Below are 16343 nucleotides of genomic sequence, written 5' to 3' on the forward strand. Positions count from 1 at the left end.
TCAGAAATTTCTTTTCATATTTAAAACAACATTAAAATCCATATAACAGTATAATATGAAATTAGTTATAAGAAAAGGTTCATATGATAAACATCTATATATCAATATATACATATATCTGAAAACTGTATAAAATATATACATAGCAAAATACTAGTAATACAAATATATCGAGACGGTAGCAAAAACATGTGGCACGAAAGTATAACAAAAAGGCATATAGAGATATACAGAAAAAAATAAGAGTAACCGGTCCTCCTGATGCCAAGTCTGCTAGCCTACAGGCTGCTACTATCTGAAAAGGTTAAAATTTACAGAATGAGCTAAAAAGGCCAGTGTGCTCCTTATAGTGTATAAAAACATACAGATAAAATACTTCAGTAAAAAAATCAATTTATCAAACATGTTTTAAAAATATGACCAATATCTCCATCCGATCACCAGAATGTGTAGGTTTCCCAAAACCATGCACATACATGTACACCCGGTAAGGCCTTATAAATATAGCATAAGGACTTGCGGTAAGGACTTACCCTGAGCACAAAGAAGAGGAGGTTGAGGTAAGGTCTTACAAGTCATAGACTATGCTTAATATACTTCCTCCAATAATCCCCCAATGACAGTAATAAATATGTATGTATTCGAGTGAAAAAAATAGTTTAATCTATTAAAGCATGAAAATATTCCAAACTCAGAAACCAGAGACAGAAATACAAAAAATAGATATTATATTAGAAATTTACAGTAAATTAGATATCAGATAAATAATATTCAGGGAGTCAGGTATTGTGTTGTAAAAATATTCAGTACTATCAGAAATCTAAAATAGTTCATATGAATAGTTTAAAATAGTAATGTATCACCATTAGGAAACACATCTGTACTGTTCTGAGTAGTCTGATAAGAAAGCCTACAGCTAAATCTGCTGATCACGATCAACAACAACGCTAGATCCTACGAATTGGAAAATTCTTATCGGAGTCCTAATATTAATACTAATAACCCCTATTTAAAGAATTTACAAATACCTATGAATAATTCTCCAGGAACGCAGATCGTGCAGATCTGACGGACAGAAAGCACCGGATCTAACCGACTCTCAGTCGGGTAAACACGAGTACCTTCATAAAAATATGTTTTCGAATCAATTTCATAATCAAATCTCAAATAAATAAGCAAAAATGCTAAAAATACTAAGCATTTTCGGATTAATGGTCTCGATTTGGGGCTTTTGGGACAAAATTTAGCAAAATAGATTACGGAATTAGACTCAGGACGTCGAAAAACGTCAAGATGGAGGTTTTCGAAAAAGTCAACATCAATCAACTGTCAATGGTCGATCAATGGTCAATGGTCGATCAATGGTCAATGGTCGATCAAGATGGTCGGGTCGGACACAGGTCAGGTTGGGTAGGCGGGTCGGGTCGAGCAGGCGGGGTGGGTCAGGTTGACCCATTATCAAGCAGCCCACCAGGCAGTGGAACTTTCCCACGCGCAACGGCGGCTTGTGGAGGCACGTACAGGGCCTCTAGGGGTCGGAAAAATTTTGGAAAAATTCCTACGTATGTTTTAAAGAGTTTTGAGACACTTACCAAGCTCGGTTCACAGCGGTGAACGGCGGAGAGCTCGATTTTGAAACGTCAAAAACTTAATCTTCCTCACCTCCTCACATGCTAGCGGCAACGGAGACAAAGTGGACATCGGTAGACTTGAGACGACGCAAGGAACATAATGGTGCGAGAGGTGTCGAAAACGGAGCAACGGTCGGTGACAAAACGTCGATTAAGGTTTCCTTCTACAAGGGAAATGTTGAAAAGAGAGAGAAAAAGAGGGTTAAAACTTTCCAGAAATGGAAAGTTTTTTTTAATTTTGGGTTTTAAACTCACACTTATGGAGAAATAGTGTAATTATAGTCTAGGTCCTCCAATTTTAATTCTCTTTGAATTTGGATCCGAATTTAAACAAAATTTCACTCTGCCCCTCGAATTTAGTTAAAGTTTCAATTTAGTGCTCGAAAAAGTTTTAAGAAAAAATTTTAGACCCTAATTTGGGGTGTAATAATAGGCATAATACTAAAATTAGTCCCCAATGTGTATTAAAATAGTCATTTTGATTTATATTTATTTTTAGTGTTTTGACTACTAACATTTCATTTTAGGAGAAAAAGACTTCTAATGTTTGACCGAATAGTCACTTTAGCTATTATTTTTTTTTGGAGTGTTTTGACCCTAAATGTATAATTAAAGGTCTCTATTTTGAAATACTAATTGTTTATTAACTAACAATTTCTATACACAAAATAATCATTTTGTTTCAGAATAAAACGTTAAAATATAAGATTTTAACATTAAAATCCAAAATAATTATTTAATCAAACATTTAATTTTTTTTACGTTATGTAGAAGTATATTAAAAGTCGATAATTTGTTGGGTAAACCCATAAGCAAACATGAGTACACCAATACAAGCACATATATGGATTTTGGTTGGGCTTTTTTGTATTCCAGTGTGTCTGGATTTAGCAGTTCCATCTCCCCCACGACGTTGTTGATGCTGAGCCACAGCTTTTAGCTTCGGCGATTTCCATTTCTTCTCATCTCTATCATGTAACCGCTGCTGTTTCTATTTAACATCCTTTCAATCTCTTTATCAAAGAAGTAATTTCTCTGTTTGGTGAATGTAAAAAGAGCTTATAAAATGTTCATTCTCTTACTATTTGTTTCTTGAAGAAGAAGGTAAAAACCACGTCTTTGTATTCAGAAATGTCATATCCTTTACTCTCTGTATCTGCTGCTCCAACCCACCAATCTATCCCCACTACAACCCTTTCTCGGGATTCATAGACCCAATCTCTCAGAGTCGATATCCAGTCCAACCACTTTCACAAGCCTTTTCAACTTATGTCGACATGACTTCCTCCGGCGCCCGGTTCACGCTCATGTTCTTAAATTCGGCTACGGAGCATCCTCCATCCCCGTCGCCAATTTCCTACTCAATTTGTACGGTAAATGTGGGGACATTTGGGATGTCAACAAGGGGTTCGATAGAATTCTCCAGAGAGATACCGTTTCTTGGAACTCCTTCATTTCTGCGTTGTGTCGGGCTGACGACTAGGAGACTGCGTTACAGGCGTTCAGGTTAATATTGTTGGATAACGTGGAGCCTAGCTCGTTTACGTTGGTCAGCATTGCACATGCTTGTTCGAATTTTCCCAGGCATTATGGGTTACGTCTAGGAAAGCAGCTTCATGGATTCAGCTTGAGAATGGGGGATATCAAGACATTTACTAATAACGCATTGATGGCTTTGTACTTGAAACTAGGACAACTCGATGACGCCAAGTTGTTATTCGAGTTGTTCAAGGAGCGTGATTTAGTAACTTGGAACACCATGTTGAGCTCCTTATCCTGAAGTGATATGTTTTTAGAAGCATTACTGATGTTACGCGCCATGGTTGTTCAAGGTATCGAACCTGACAGTGTCACAATTGCAAGTGTGCTTCCTGTTTGCTCTCACTTGGAGCTGCTAGAAATCGACAAACAGCTTCATGCTTATGTCTTGAGACATTACATTCTGATCAACAATTCTTTTGTTGCTAGTGCTTTGGTTGATATATACTGCAATTGCAGAAAAGTTCAAAGTGGTCGTCGAGTTTTTGATTCCGCCATGGCGAAAACAATCGCTCTTTGGAATGCTATGATCACTGCGTATGCACAAATTGAGCAAGATGAGGAAGCCTTTATGCTTTTCATTGAAATGGAAGCAGCTGCGGGGCTCTGTCTCAATGCTACCATAATGGCCAGCATTGTGCCTGCATGTGTGCGCAATGAGGCATTTGTTCACAAACTAAGAATTCATGGATATGTACTGAAGAGAGGTTTGGGAATCGACCACTATGTGCAAAATGCACTTATGGATTTATACTCTAGGATGGGAAAGATACAAATTTCAATGGCTATATTTGACAACATGGATGTTCAAGATATCGTGTCATGGAATACGATGATAGCCGGATATGGTTTTTGCGGTCAACATGATAATGCACTTCGTCTGCTACATGAAATGCAAAGAGTTGAACAAGAGAATAATGGAAGTTCTTATGAGCATGAGAAAATAATTCCTCTTAAACCTAATTCTATAACTCTTATGACAGTCTTTCCTGGTTCTGCCACCCTGGTCGCATTAGAAAAGGGAAAAGAGATCCATGCGTATGGCGTAAGAAACATGTTGGCATCCTATGTTGGGGTCAGAAGTGCATTGGTAGACATGTACGTCAAATGTGGCTGCTTGAACATATCTAGAAAATTGTTCGATATCATTCCCTTTCGAAATGTAATTACCTGGAATTTCATGGTCATGGCCTATGACATGCATGTCAAGAGAGAATAAGCCTTGGAGTTGTTCAACCGTATGGTCAAGAAAGTGAAGCCTAATAACGTAACTTTTATTGCTATATTTGTTGTATGTAGTCACTCAGGGATGGTAACTGAAGGCCTAAACTTGTTTTATAAGATAAAGGGTGAGCACGGGGTCGAACCTACATTGGATCACTATGCTTGCATTGTGGATATGCTTGGTCGAGCAGGTTGAGTTGAGGAAGCATATCAATTGATCAATGACATTCCTTCCAAATTAGACAAGACTAGCGCTTGAAGCAATTTGCTCTGTTCCTGTCGGATCCACCAAAAAGTTGAAATCGGGGAAATCCCATCTGGGAATCTCTTCCTCCTAGAACCCGATGTGTCAAGCCACTATGTTTTACTCTCTAATATATACTCACCGGCTCAACTATGGGACAAGGCAACGGAGATTCGGAAAAAGATAAAAGAAATGGGGGTAAGGAAAGAACCAGGGTGTAGCTAGATTGAGTTGGACGACGAGGTTCATAAGTTTATAGCCGGTGACGCATCACACCCGCAAAGCGGACAACTATATGGATATCTTAAAACCCTCTCGGAAAAGATGAGAAAAGAATGGTATGTGCCTGATGCATTTTGTGTCCTACATAATGTTGATGAGGAGGAGAAAGAAAGTTTGCTTTGTGGGCATAGTGAGAAACTGGCAATAGGTTTTGGCATTCTTAACACCCCTCTAGGTACCACCATCAAAGTTGCAAAGAACCTTAGGGTATGTAATGATTGCCATGAGGCTACTAAATATATATCAATTATAACAAATAGGTAAATTATACTAAGAGATGTGATAAGAATCCATCAATTTAGGAATAGAAGATGTTCCTATGGAGATTATTGGTGAAAATGATCCACAAGGTCACTTTGCTCTCAAGAAGAATTATTTCTCTGATGTTGTGCACTACTTTTTCCTACATGTTTTGTCCATCTAAAGGCTCTCAGGTTTTTAACATGGGAGAAAATGGTTAAGTTGAAAACTATAAGCTTTCATTTCGTAATAACCCGAATTTCGGGTTAGTAGTTCAGGTTATCCCAAATCCGAGAGTCGAGCCTATTAGATTTCCTAAGATAGTTGGGATCAAATAAATTAAGGTATTGGACTTAAGTAAGGCCCAATAATTAAAGGAAAGTGATGTTTTTAAAAGTACGTAAATAGGAGAGGGACCTAAAGTGTAGTTTACCCTTAGCCAGTTTTAAAGGATAAAAGCCCCTTAACCCATCAGTTTTCACGTGAAAGCTTCTAGATTCCTTTTTTCATCTCCTTTTCTCTCATCTTCTTCATTCCAAGAACAAGAAAAAGACCAAAGCTTTAAGATTCTCAAGCTTAGTTAGAAGAAACAAAGGTAAGAAATCAAATCCACATTCTTCAAGCTTTCTTTCAAGCCTCAAATCTTTAGTTTTGAGCAAGGTTTTCTAAAATGGGTTTTTGGGAGTTGAGAGAAATCAAGTATTTTAAGTTTTTTGTGGGTATATTTGAGTTGTAAGAGTTGTATTTAAGCTTGACCTAACCTCTAGTTGAGCATATAGTTGTGTAGTAATTCATTTCTTTGCTTGGTTTAGTTAAAGAGGTGAAAAAGGAGTTTCAAAGCAAATTATGAAGGTAAGGTGAATCCTAGTTGATTCAAGAAGAGTTTTAGCAGCTAAGGAAGCCAAGTAACACGCTTATAGCTTTCTCATACCAAGTGTAGATTGTGGAAAGTTAAGTTGTGTTAAAAAGTTAAGTTTAAAGCATGTTTAGTAATTTCATATTGTTCATCTGATGTTAATAAGCCTCTATTATGACTCTTGTTGATCAAATAAAACTTTAAGCATGTTAAGGACCTCACTAAGGTCTTTGGGATTGAAAAAATAGAGCTTTTAGTATTTGTTTTATGACTTATGCAAATAGAGTATCGATAATATAGGGATAATATCGATATTTGTTCTTCGTTTTGGGCAGATTCGTGAGTTTCTGGACAAGAGTATCGATACTCTTTCAAGAGTATCGAAACTTTGGGTCATAGTTTCGAAACTCCCATAAAGTTTCGAAACTGGGCAAAACAAATATTTAAAAGTATCGATACTTATATAAAGTATTGAAACTTTTTCAAGAGTATTGATACTCCTGGGCTAGTATCGATACTTTCAGTATGTTTTCGTCAAAACGTTGCCTGAGAGGCCCTAGACCCATAGTATGACCATAAATCGGATCGAATAGGTGTAAAACATTAAAATAAGTGCTATAGAAGGTGTTAAAGTTGGGTTAAAATAGATGAAATAGTTGTACGAGTATCGACACCTTAGAAAGGGTATCAATACTACAGAGAGGGTATTGACACTGTTAGGCCAGTATCGATACCAAGGTTAAAAAATGGGCTTTAAGTCAAAAGAAAGTATAGAGGTAAGTGAGGTTTCCAAAAGCTTATAATTCCTCTCAAATAAGACTACAAGTGAGAACATTTATTAATGTTTAATTCAAATGTAGAAACGAGAATAAAGTACGGTGAAATAAGACTAGCTTTGTTTGAATGCTCGAGAAATGATCAGGACACCCAAGTTCCTTTAGAAAAGATGGTAGAGTCGACAGTATAGATTCAGTCCAGATATCCTTAGGTAGGGCCGAGGCCCTTCTGACTAACTATGTTTGTTGAGGCCTTAACACTCTTCGAGGAAATGGTGAGTTAGTCAGGGGTATGGGTTCCGATGCAGAGTTTTTTGGGGCCCATATCTAGGGTAGACAAGAGGGGTGTGTGAGCTCTGAGATGCAACATCTCAGCCGCACCATGATATATACCATAGAGTAAAGAGTGAGTATACGAGTATACTCACTACAGCAGACCAAAACATAACAGATCAGTAGAACGAATAATAGTATACCATATAGCAGTAGACTTGATAACTTGAGTTTTTCCAGTGACTTTCAGTTATTATGTTTTAACCGTTAGTGTGGTGCTAATCTAGTTAGCTCAGCCTTCAGATGTTTCCGTTGGCAGGTTATTAAAGCATCCAGTTCGAGATGAGTTAGAGTGACCGAGGTTCAGATTCAGTGCAGAGTAGGGTAGGTCACATCAGTTTTTGAAGGGCATGTATATTTGTAAAGTCTATTGTAAAGTTATAAAGTCAGTCAAGAGTGAGTCCGTATATTTTTTAAATGTATTTAATTACTTTGAGAGCTCTCAGTTGTAAAATTTTAAAGTTTATTTTATTGCATGGTTCATTTAAGTTGAAATGACTTTTAAATAGTTGTTTTAATGTAAAAGAAAGTCAGAAAGAAGTTGGTCAGTTATTTCGGTGGCTCCGTGTAGCACCGGAATCGGTAAACTGTGTCGTATTGGTCTAAGGTGTTACACATTTTCTCAAGTCTTCATTGCTGACAAGAACAAATAATAAATAAACAAACAAAAAAACTCATTATCAATTTTTAACACTATTATCTTTAGTCAACTTCCTAATATATAAAATCCACTTACACCCTTCTTTGTATAACCTTATGCTATCATTTTTTAATATTCCAAATGATTTTATGGTAGTATTTGTTCAAAATTTTCTGAACTATTTAAAAGTAAGGTCACTCAATTTATTCACTTTAAGTATCAAATTTTATATATTTGAATTATTATTAATATTATAATGTATATTTTTGTGTTGGACGAATTCATTCATATTAGCATCAAAGTAAGGTAATTTTACACACTTTAATAACGTATTGTTAGAATTCTAACAATCTAAGCATTAATTTTAATAATATAAGTATATTTTTCATGCATGCAAATTTGTAAATGAATAGGATAATTCTATAGTGTTATCCATAATAATGCTTTCATTAATATATATTTAACGATTGGTATATATCAAATAGTTAAACATTTTGAATTTATTTTAAATCCATATAAATAGAATATGAAATACAAAGGTCGGATGGACTCCTAAAATAGTAACAATATAAAAAGCCAACGGAGTGTGTAAACATAATGTAATATAATATGTTAATTCAGTTGTGAATTCGTACTTTTTAGGTGGTGTTTGTTTTGACTGTGTAAGGTCTGCAAAGCTCTTATGTCTGCGTCACGTAAACTACGCGCAAACATTGGGCTTTGCAGACCATTTGTTTTTTAGAAGACAGAAACTCTTATAACTTCTGCGAGAGCTCTTCTTGGTACAGATATGGTTTTATGTCTTCAAATGTCTTCAAACCTCTTCAAAGAGGTTTTATATTTAATTTTATATTATAGATATTAATTTTAATATTAATTTTTTAAATAAATTAAATATTAATTTTTTAATATTATATTATAGATATTAATTTTAATATTAATTTTTTAAATAAATTAAATATTAATATTTTAATATTATATTATAGATATTTAATTTTATATCATATAAATTATTTTATATTTATTTTAATTATTTTGATTTAAGTTTAAATATAATATTTTTTTGGATTTGTTATTTTTAAATTATATTTAAACTTTTTATACGAAATGTAAGTATTTAAACCACATTGCTTAATAAAAAATGATTTCATTGTTTAATAATTAATATTTTAAAATATAAAAAAATTATAAATTATGTTTTTAAAATTTTAAAATATAATCACAATTAAATAAAAAATAATCATAAAATAATTTGATAAATTAAAAAATATTTTCTAAAAAATATCATATAATTATAAAAATAAATTATGAATATATATTTAAAAAAATTAAAAGTATTACATAATTGCATATTTAATAATAGTTTAATGATAATTAATGTTTAAAAAGAGAGAGGTGTATGATTCATTGATTAATAATAGTTTAATGATAATTAATGTTACTGTGCCATATGATAATAAAATTCAAAATTTAATATTATTATATAACTTTAGATAATTTAATGTTTAAAAAAGCATATAATTTAATGATCATTTATAAATTTTATTCTATAAAACTTATAAAACTAATAATATATGTGATTATGTGATACTTATAATAGAATTAATAAGGTAGTGTTTGTTTTTCTAAAAAAATTATTATTGTAGTTGTATGAATTATTTAAATTTCAGTATTGTAAAACTAAAATTATTTGAATCTCAGTATTGTAAAACTCTTTTAAATTTAAAAAATCAGTTTATTTATATTTCAGTTTATTTTAGCAGTCTGCAGACGTTAAAAAACAAACAGTCTTCTTCTTGCAGACTGCAGACTTTTGGTCCACCTCTTCTGCTGCAGATGCCTGCAGATGTGGTTCGCAGACTGCAGACCTTTTACCTCTGCAAAAACGAACACCACCTTAGATTTTAAATAGGATGTAATTCAGGCTCCAACCACGTTACTCTTAGCCTTTAATTTTCTTCAACTCATAGTTTTCGAATCTAAATCCTAACATAATCAATTCTTTTTTATTTGAAAAAAATTAAATCAATTCTAATTTAAATCGAAAAAATTGAGCTTTCAAATTCGAATTTATTTTTCTACATCAACAATTAAACAGATGTGAACATTTCAAGTTAGTAATATATATTCGTCGTTACTTATAACATAAGTATTTTGATCAAAAATTGAAATATTAAGATTAAAATGCTACACAAAAAAGAGATTAAATTATGTTTTTAGTACTTAAACTTTTACTTTTTCAAAATCATACCTAATGTATAGTTTCTATTTTATTTTAGTACCCACTGTTAAAAATTTTAACGGACGGACTCGTCGGTCACCTCGTCCATAGTTGTCAGTTGTCGTATCCATCGCTAATGAAGCCCAAACTTTTCAACCCCAGAATGTGATTTCGACATCCGTTTCACAGGAAAATGCCTCATTCTCCTCCAAATTGATGATAGACTCTTCGACTTCTTCATCCTCTGATCTTCACCATCAATTATCCGATGGACTTGAAACTAGACTATGTTGGTCGACTCATCATTCTCTTGTGGTCCACAGTTCGAATTGGTCGTTCGTCCACCGAAGCTATGCCTCGTCAGCCCGTCTGTTAAGATTTTAACGGTGGGTACTAAAATAAAACAAAAATTAAGCTTTAATTACGGTTTTAAAAAATTGAAAGTTTAAGTACTAAAACATATCAAAATTAATAATTTAAGTATTAAATATATAATTTACCTAAAGAAAAAAAAGGATGAAAGTAATCATTTATATAAACATTAATGGTTATTTTGGCATAATACATTCTATAAACGTGAAAAACGCAATTCCTCGATCGAGTTTGTTAGGTTTTAAGAAGCTGAGCTTTTAGCTTAGCAGGCAGCAGCAGGTGAAGATGGAGATGGAAAGGCAGAAGCCCTTTCAAGTCGACGTCGAAAATCTCCTCGCTTTTAACCCTTTTCACAACTTCTTCTCCCTCCCCACTTCGAGGTTCACTCTTCCTTCTTTAATATATTACTTGTGTTTTTGTTGTAGTAATTTACCTCAAAGAAGCTCCTTTATTTTGATTTCTGGTTTGTCCTGCTATGTCTTTTTTTTTGGGATATGTTTTTATTGGAATCATGAGAAATTTCCTGGGTTGAAGGAGAGCTGAAGCTGTTAATCTAATCCATACGTGTTTCCTTCAAACTTGGTTAAGCTAGTCTTTTCTGGACTTCCCTTTGTATATTTTGCTTATTTGATCTGTAAATAATTGAAATTTTGTGTATTGCTTCATCTTTTGTAGGGATGAGCTAGTTAAGGAATGTTTAGATGAGGGTACCAAGTTAGTTCAAGCAGTTGCAGATACTCTTTTTAATTTACCTTCAACCGAAGATGTTGATGGTCCCCTTGTTAAGCTGCCTCCTCCAACAAACAAAACTTCCAGGGAGAAGCATGTAAGCCTGCCCTTTATTTAATTATAGTATTATGCTAGTGAAATAAGCAATGCCTTCTACTTGATTCCTTTTAGACTAGCGGCTTCTAGCAAACGAATCAAATGTTTGTGTAGATGGGATCAAATGGGTTGTGGCAGATATTGGTGGTTCACACCTTCAAGTTTGGGTAGCGAATGATGGGTAATCGGCTATTGGCCAGTGTCAATGAACTTTGTCTCCATAAAGAGGTAGAGTAGAGGAGAATAAGGGTGAGATGGTTTGATTGAGGTCGCATTCCGTCACTTGGTCATGCTCGATGGATTTTATAGTGGCTTTTAGGGCGTGTGTCCGTTGTAGAATCATAATAGCTTCCCATAGGCTAACAGGCTAAATGGATACGATCAGGTGACAATGGATTTGGTTCTAGTAGGTCACGTGGATCTGTCATAGGTCATGTCAATAGGTTGTGACTTCTCGAGATTTAGATCTTCGAGATATTTCCTCCGGAGATGTTCACTTTATGTCTTCCGGAGGTCCCTAAGTGTCGAAGATTCTGAAATGCTTCGAAGTCCTCAAGAGATTCTTTGGTATGGAGTTGATATGCGGAGGGTCTTTTAGCGGGGTACAACAATTTGCTTTCTCGAATATCTAGTCCATAACATGCCATGAGAACTGAACTGCTTTGTTTGGTTGTGTTTTCAGCTACCGAAGCCTAAACCTCCAACGAAATGGGAGGAGTTTGCTAAAAAGAAAGGTAATTCATTTTTACCTATAATCTGAAACTTCTATGGCTTGTTCTGTAACACTCATTTCCTGTATACGTTCTCGTATACAAGTCACGAGTGTCACATGACTTAAAAAAAATTTTCTTATTTGTAGCACTCATAAAACTTTGTTTTCAAAACTAAGACAAAATATTTTCATATAAGATTAAAACATTTGTTGTAACCTATTACAACTTGATAATTTAACTACATTACAGAGCATTTTTCTTAAATTCATATACATGCCATCTAGTTATCAAAAGAGACATCAATGTCCTACAGTTACTGATGAGTAAACCTTGGATTGATGATCTCGGCTGCACTCCTTACTTGGCTAATCTTTGTTTTTACCTATGCATGAAATTAACACACGTTAAGTATTTACTTAGTGAGGCATCGAAATACAAAATACATTACACTTAAACAATAGGCATAACACAATATATCAAAATACGAATGAAATTGTATAACTCCTATCATTTACATTAACTTGGCTTGGCGAACCAATCTTCCATAAGTTAGCATGATATACTACCTTTAGTATGCCCAACATACCTATCAATCAGTAATTTTTCTAAATTTATCCTTTATTCTGTCCAGTGTATGTCAAATGAGAATATAAGGTACATGCATTGCATCGAAGTGCCGAAATAAATATTCATAAACTTATTATGAATTCCATGGGTTGCACTTTTAGTGCCGAAAATGCATCGTTATGCATGAAACAAAATCGATCGATAACATCATACACAAAGAATGTCGAAATGCACCTATGATTCTCCATACACATACAATGGGCTTTTAAGTCAAGTTCACAGATTTGAACATTTATTCCTTCGATATTGATAACCATTGAACAACATCATTAGTCATCTATTCGTGTTAGAGCAGTTCATACTCTAACACTTATTCATAATCTCATTCCCATACACACTATGGAAGCATATCAATGTACTGTAAAACATGATTTATCAAAAACGTTCGAGGTCGACTCGTCGCAAGAAGTATAACAAATGCACTCACCTGATAAGCCTCGCTAATAAGCTGTAATGATGTCCGACTATTCGGCAACTTTATCTTTGCCCTTTTTTTTACTAGACTTAAGAGTTTGGTGCCTTGGTTATGATCTTTGGCTATGGAGGAGGGCACGTGAACACAGGAAGAAGGAGAAGAGAAGATAACTAGCTTCTTTTCTACTTTCCACGTTTTTCCCTTATAAATGCCCTAATTAAAATATCTCTAAAATTTATTTCCCCTTAAAAGATCAAAATGCCCTTGCATTTTTTTCATTCTTACTAATTGGTCATAAGCACTATTTCTAGATCATTTCTTATCCTTTATCATTTATTCAAATTAATCCTTCAAATCTTGAATTTTTTCAATAAAGTCACTGACCTGATATTTGGGGTATTACATGTTCGGAGTAAAATATCATTTTTCATTGTCTGAAGGTTGTCTACTTTTGCTTTTTTCTTCTTTTGAAATATCTTGTAGGTATAAAGAAACGTAAGAAGGACAAAGTCGTTTGGGATGAACAGACGAGTACATGGAAGCGTCGCTTTGGCTACGATCGTGTCAATGATGATAAAGACGTACCCATCATCGAGGCCAATATGACCGATGGTGAGTATCAGATGTATTGTTTCCTTAGAGTCAAATGTTACCCATATTTGACTTTTTAATTACTACTAGGGGTGTAAACGAGCCGAGTCGAGCTCGAGTATTGTTGAGCTCGAGTCGGCTCGAAAACTCTAAAATTGAGCTCGACTCGACTCGAAAACTCGCGAGCTTAAAATTTTTAAGCTCGACTCGAACTCGAAATCCTGAACTGAAGCTCGTGAGCAGCTCGAAAAGGCTCGAAATGAAGAAAAAAAATTCTTAAACTTAACTCGATTGAAGCCTCAAACTCGAACTCGAACTCGAACCTGAACCTTAAATGCATGAAAATCTTAATGTATTCTCTTTAAAAAAATCAATAAATAAATATTAATTTTTTTAATAATTTTTTTAAAATATATATATAATCTTATATATTATATTTTCGAGCTGCTCACGAGCTTTTCGAGTCGAATATCAAGTAGCTCGTTTTGGCTCGTTAAGACTTCGAGTCGAGTCCATTCGATCCGAGTATTTATCGAGCCTTGATCGAGTCGATCTCGAGTAGCTCACGATTTGTCTTGCCTCATTTACAGCCCTAATTACTACTACTAGTCTTTGCTTTGTAAGTTTACAAGTATCTAAGAGGAAATAATGGATGTGTTTGATTCTTGTTTACTGTGATTCTTGTTTACTGTGATTTTCGCTTTTCGCAGAGCAGGAGTGGATCCTTTTGCTAAAAGACAAGATGATAAGAAGAAACGAGTCGAGAAGCAAGAGAAGAATCGCCTCCAGAACCTGAAGCAAGCTGCAAAACTTGGTGCTTTGCCAAGGTCTTTTCCCACGTCCTTTATATATGTGTAGAAATTGTCATTGTTATTTTAAAAGTAGAGATTTTAATTCTCCGATTTTGTATAAGAGCCTCTTCTTACCTTATTCTTCATGTAACATAATTACTCCTGCCTGTAACTCCCATTCATGGCCAGTATTCCCTTGTACCTTAATGTCTGAATCGTTTTAGCAGTGCAAGGGTAAGCCTACGATTTTACAGACCATGATGCGTGTAGCAATTTGTTATCGGTGTCAATGAGTTGCCGGAAGTTAATTATGATCTCTTTTCTGTAAGAACAATTTTTCGTCCAAACTGATGTTATATCAGCTTGCTTTTAACAAACTAGATCTTTGATTGAGTTTTAAATCTCCTCGCCCACTTCTTGTAACTTCCAAGAGGATACACTTTTGTTTGTTGCCAAAATCCTTGCTCTCTTTTCGTGTTTCCGGTTTAAAGAGCTTGGCTATTTGTTATTTTTCTGTTAAGTTGATTTAACGTTAAATGGTTTTCCTGCAGGCATGTTCAGCTTGCTGCAATGGCTCTGCCCATAACAGGAACCTAGGCTCCACCTAGGAAAGTTACTAAAGATGAATTGGGGAACGTAGCTGGGATGGCTATTACATCAACGGCCAGTGGCGGGAAATTTGATAGGAAGTTGCTCGGGGAAAAGCCTGCTAAAAAGCAAGGAAAGCATCGCAAGGTTTGAACTCTTGGACCTCTTAACCTTTGTTTCAACCTAAAAACTCCTCTTAAATTATAATGGCATGCCACGATATTTCCTCTGCCTCTCCAGTTCTTACCAGTCGTTGAAGGATCAGGGATAGGCTCGCGAGTGGAGGAGCAAACCAAGAATGTCCTAAACAAGCTAATCTCTAAGCATTCCCATGAGATACTCAATGTCGACAAGGTAAGTTCAAGCCGTTCAGCTTGATCCGCACCCCTGGTAAATTTGTTGATATAATCTGAACCATACTGTTTTTTCACCCCCTGAAATCAGGCTGTTACAATGTGTAATGTGAAAAAAGAGAAGAAAGCAAGGCATAGAAAGAATCAAGAAGGGAAGTCATCATCAACCTCGAACAAGTTGAAACCGAAAAAGCAACTTCACAAGAAGGCTGCAAAGTAAGGTCCGGGCCATCGAAGAAAGGGAAGGCAAAGTAGTATTATTATTTGTTGGAACATTTTCAAAGATTGGTCATAAATGTGTCATTAGAAATGAATTCTATATTAATATTTATATTATAAATTTTAATACATTGCATTATACATATTTTATATTGCACAATATTTGTGTCCTATATTTCCTACGTCTTTAATTATTAATTTTTTTAATTTTTTATCATTTAAAATTTATTATTAATAGAAAATAAAAGATATATTTAAAAATTTAATCAAGTAAATTGTAAATATATTTTTTTCTAAAATTTATTATTTAAAATAGTTATGATCAAAATCCCGAAAATTTGATAGAAAAATTTGTGACATTTATTTAGACGAAGAGAATATCATTTTTAAATTGATAAGAGGTATTGTTTTAATTTTAATTGAGATTACGTCTCAAGATTAATTTTGGGTTTCTCTTTTCTTTTATAGAAAATCAAATACAATAGAGACTATTGAGCTATGTTCAAATGATCGTCTTTGTTAATAATTTTTTATAAATTATAAATGATTTATTAAATTTAACAAACTATTACAAAATCATCACTATTGTAAAATTAATATTGTAATAAACTTTTACGGTTATTATAATATCATAATAATTGTTTTATAATAATTTAATGAATTTTTTAAATTTTAATAATAAAAATATTCACTTGAATATGACTCTAATTTACTTTTTCCTAAAAAATTGATCATAGCTATATCAATAACTCAGGCCAGATTTAAACTTTGTTTTTTTATTCTACGTATTTAGTATAATAATACTTTTGTTTGTAACATAACTGCCTTTTACACCTGCAGCAAGGGAACCGCCTTTTACAACC

At 34.0% G+C, this 16343-nt stretch overlaps 2 pseudogenes; both read left to right on the forward strand.

The window, feature by feature from the left end:
* The first annotated feature begins 1293 nt into the window (after window positions 1–1293).
* Window positions 1294–5256, forward strand: LOC120177541 (annotated as a pseudogene).
* A 5382-nt stretch (window positions 5257–10638) lies between these two features.
* LOC120177594 lies at window positions 10639–15565 on the forward strand (annotated as a pseudogene).
* Window positions 15566–16343: the final 778 nt, after the last annotated feature.

Source organism: Hibiscus syriacus, unplaced genomic scaffold (assembly GCF_006381635.1).
Source record: "Hibiscus syriacus cultivar Baekdansim isolate YM2019G1 unplaced genomic scaffold, ASM638163v2 tig00112293_pilon, whole genome shotgun sequence".
Lineage (NCBI taxonomy): Eukaryota > Viridiplantae > Streptophyta > Magnoliopsida > Malvales > Malvaceae > Hibiscus > Hibiscus syriacus.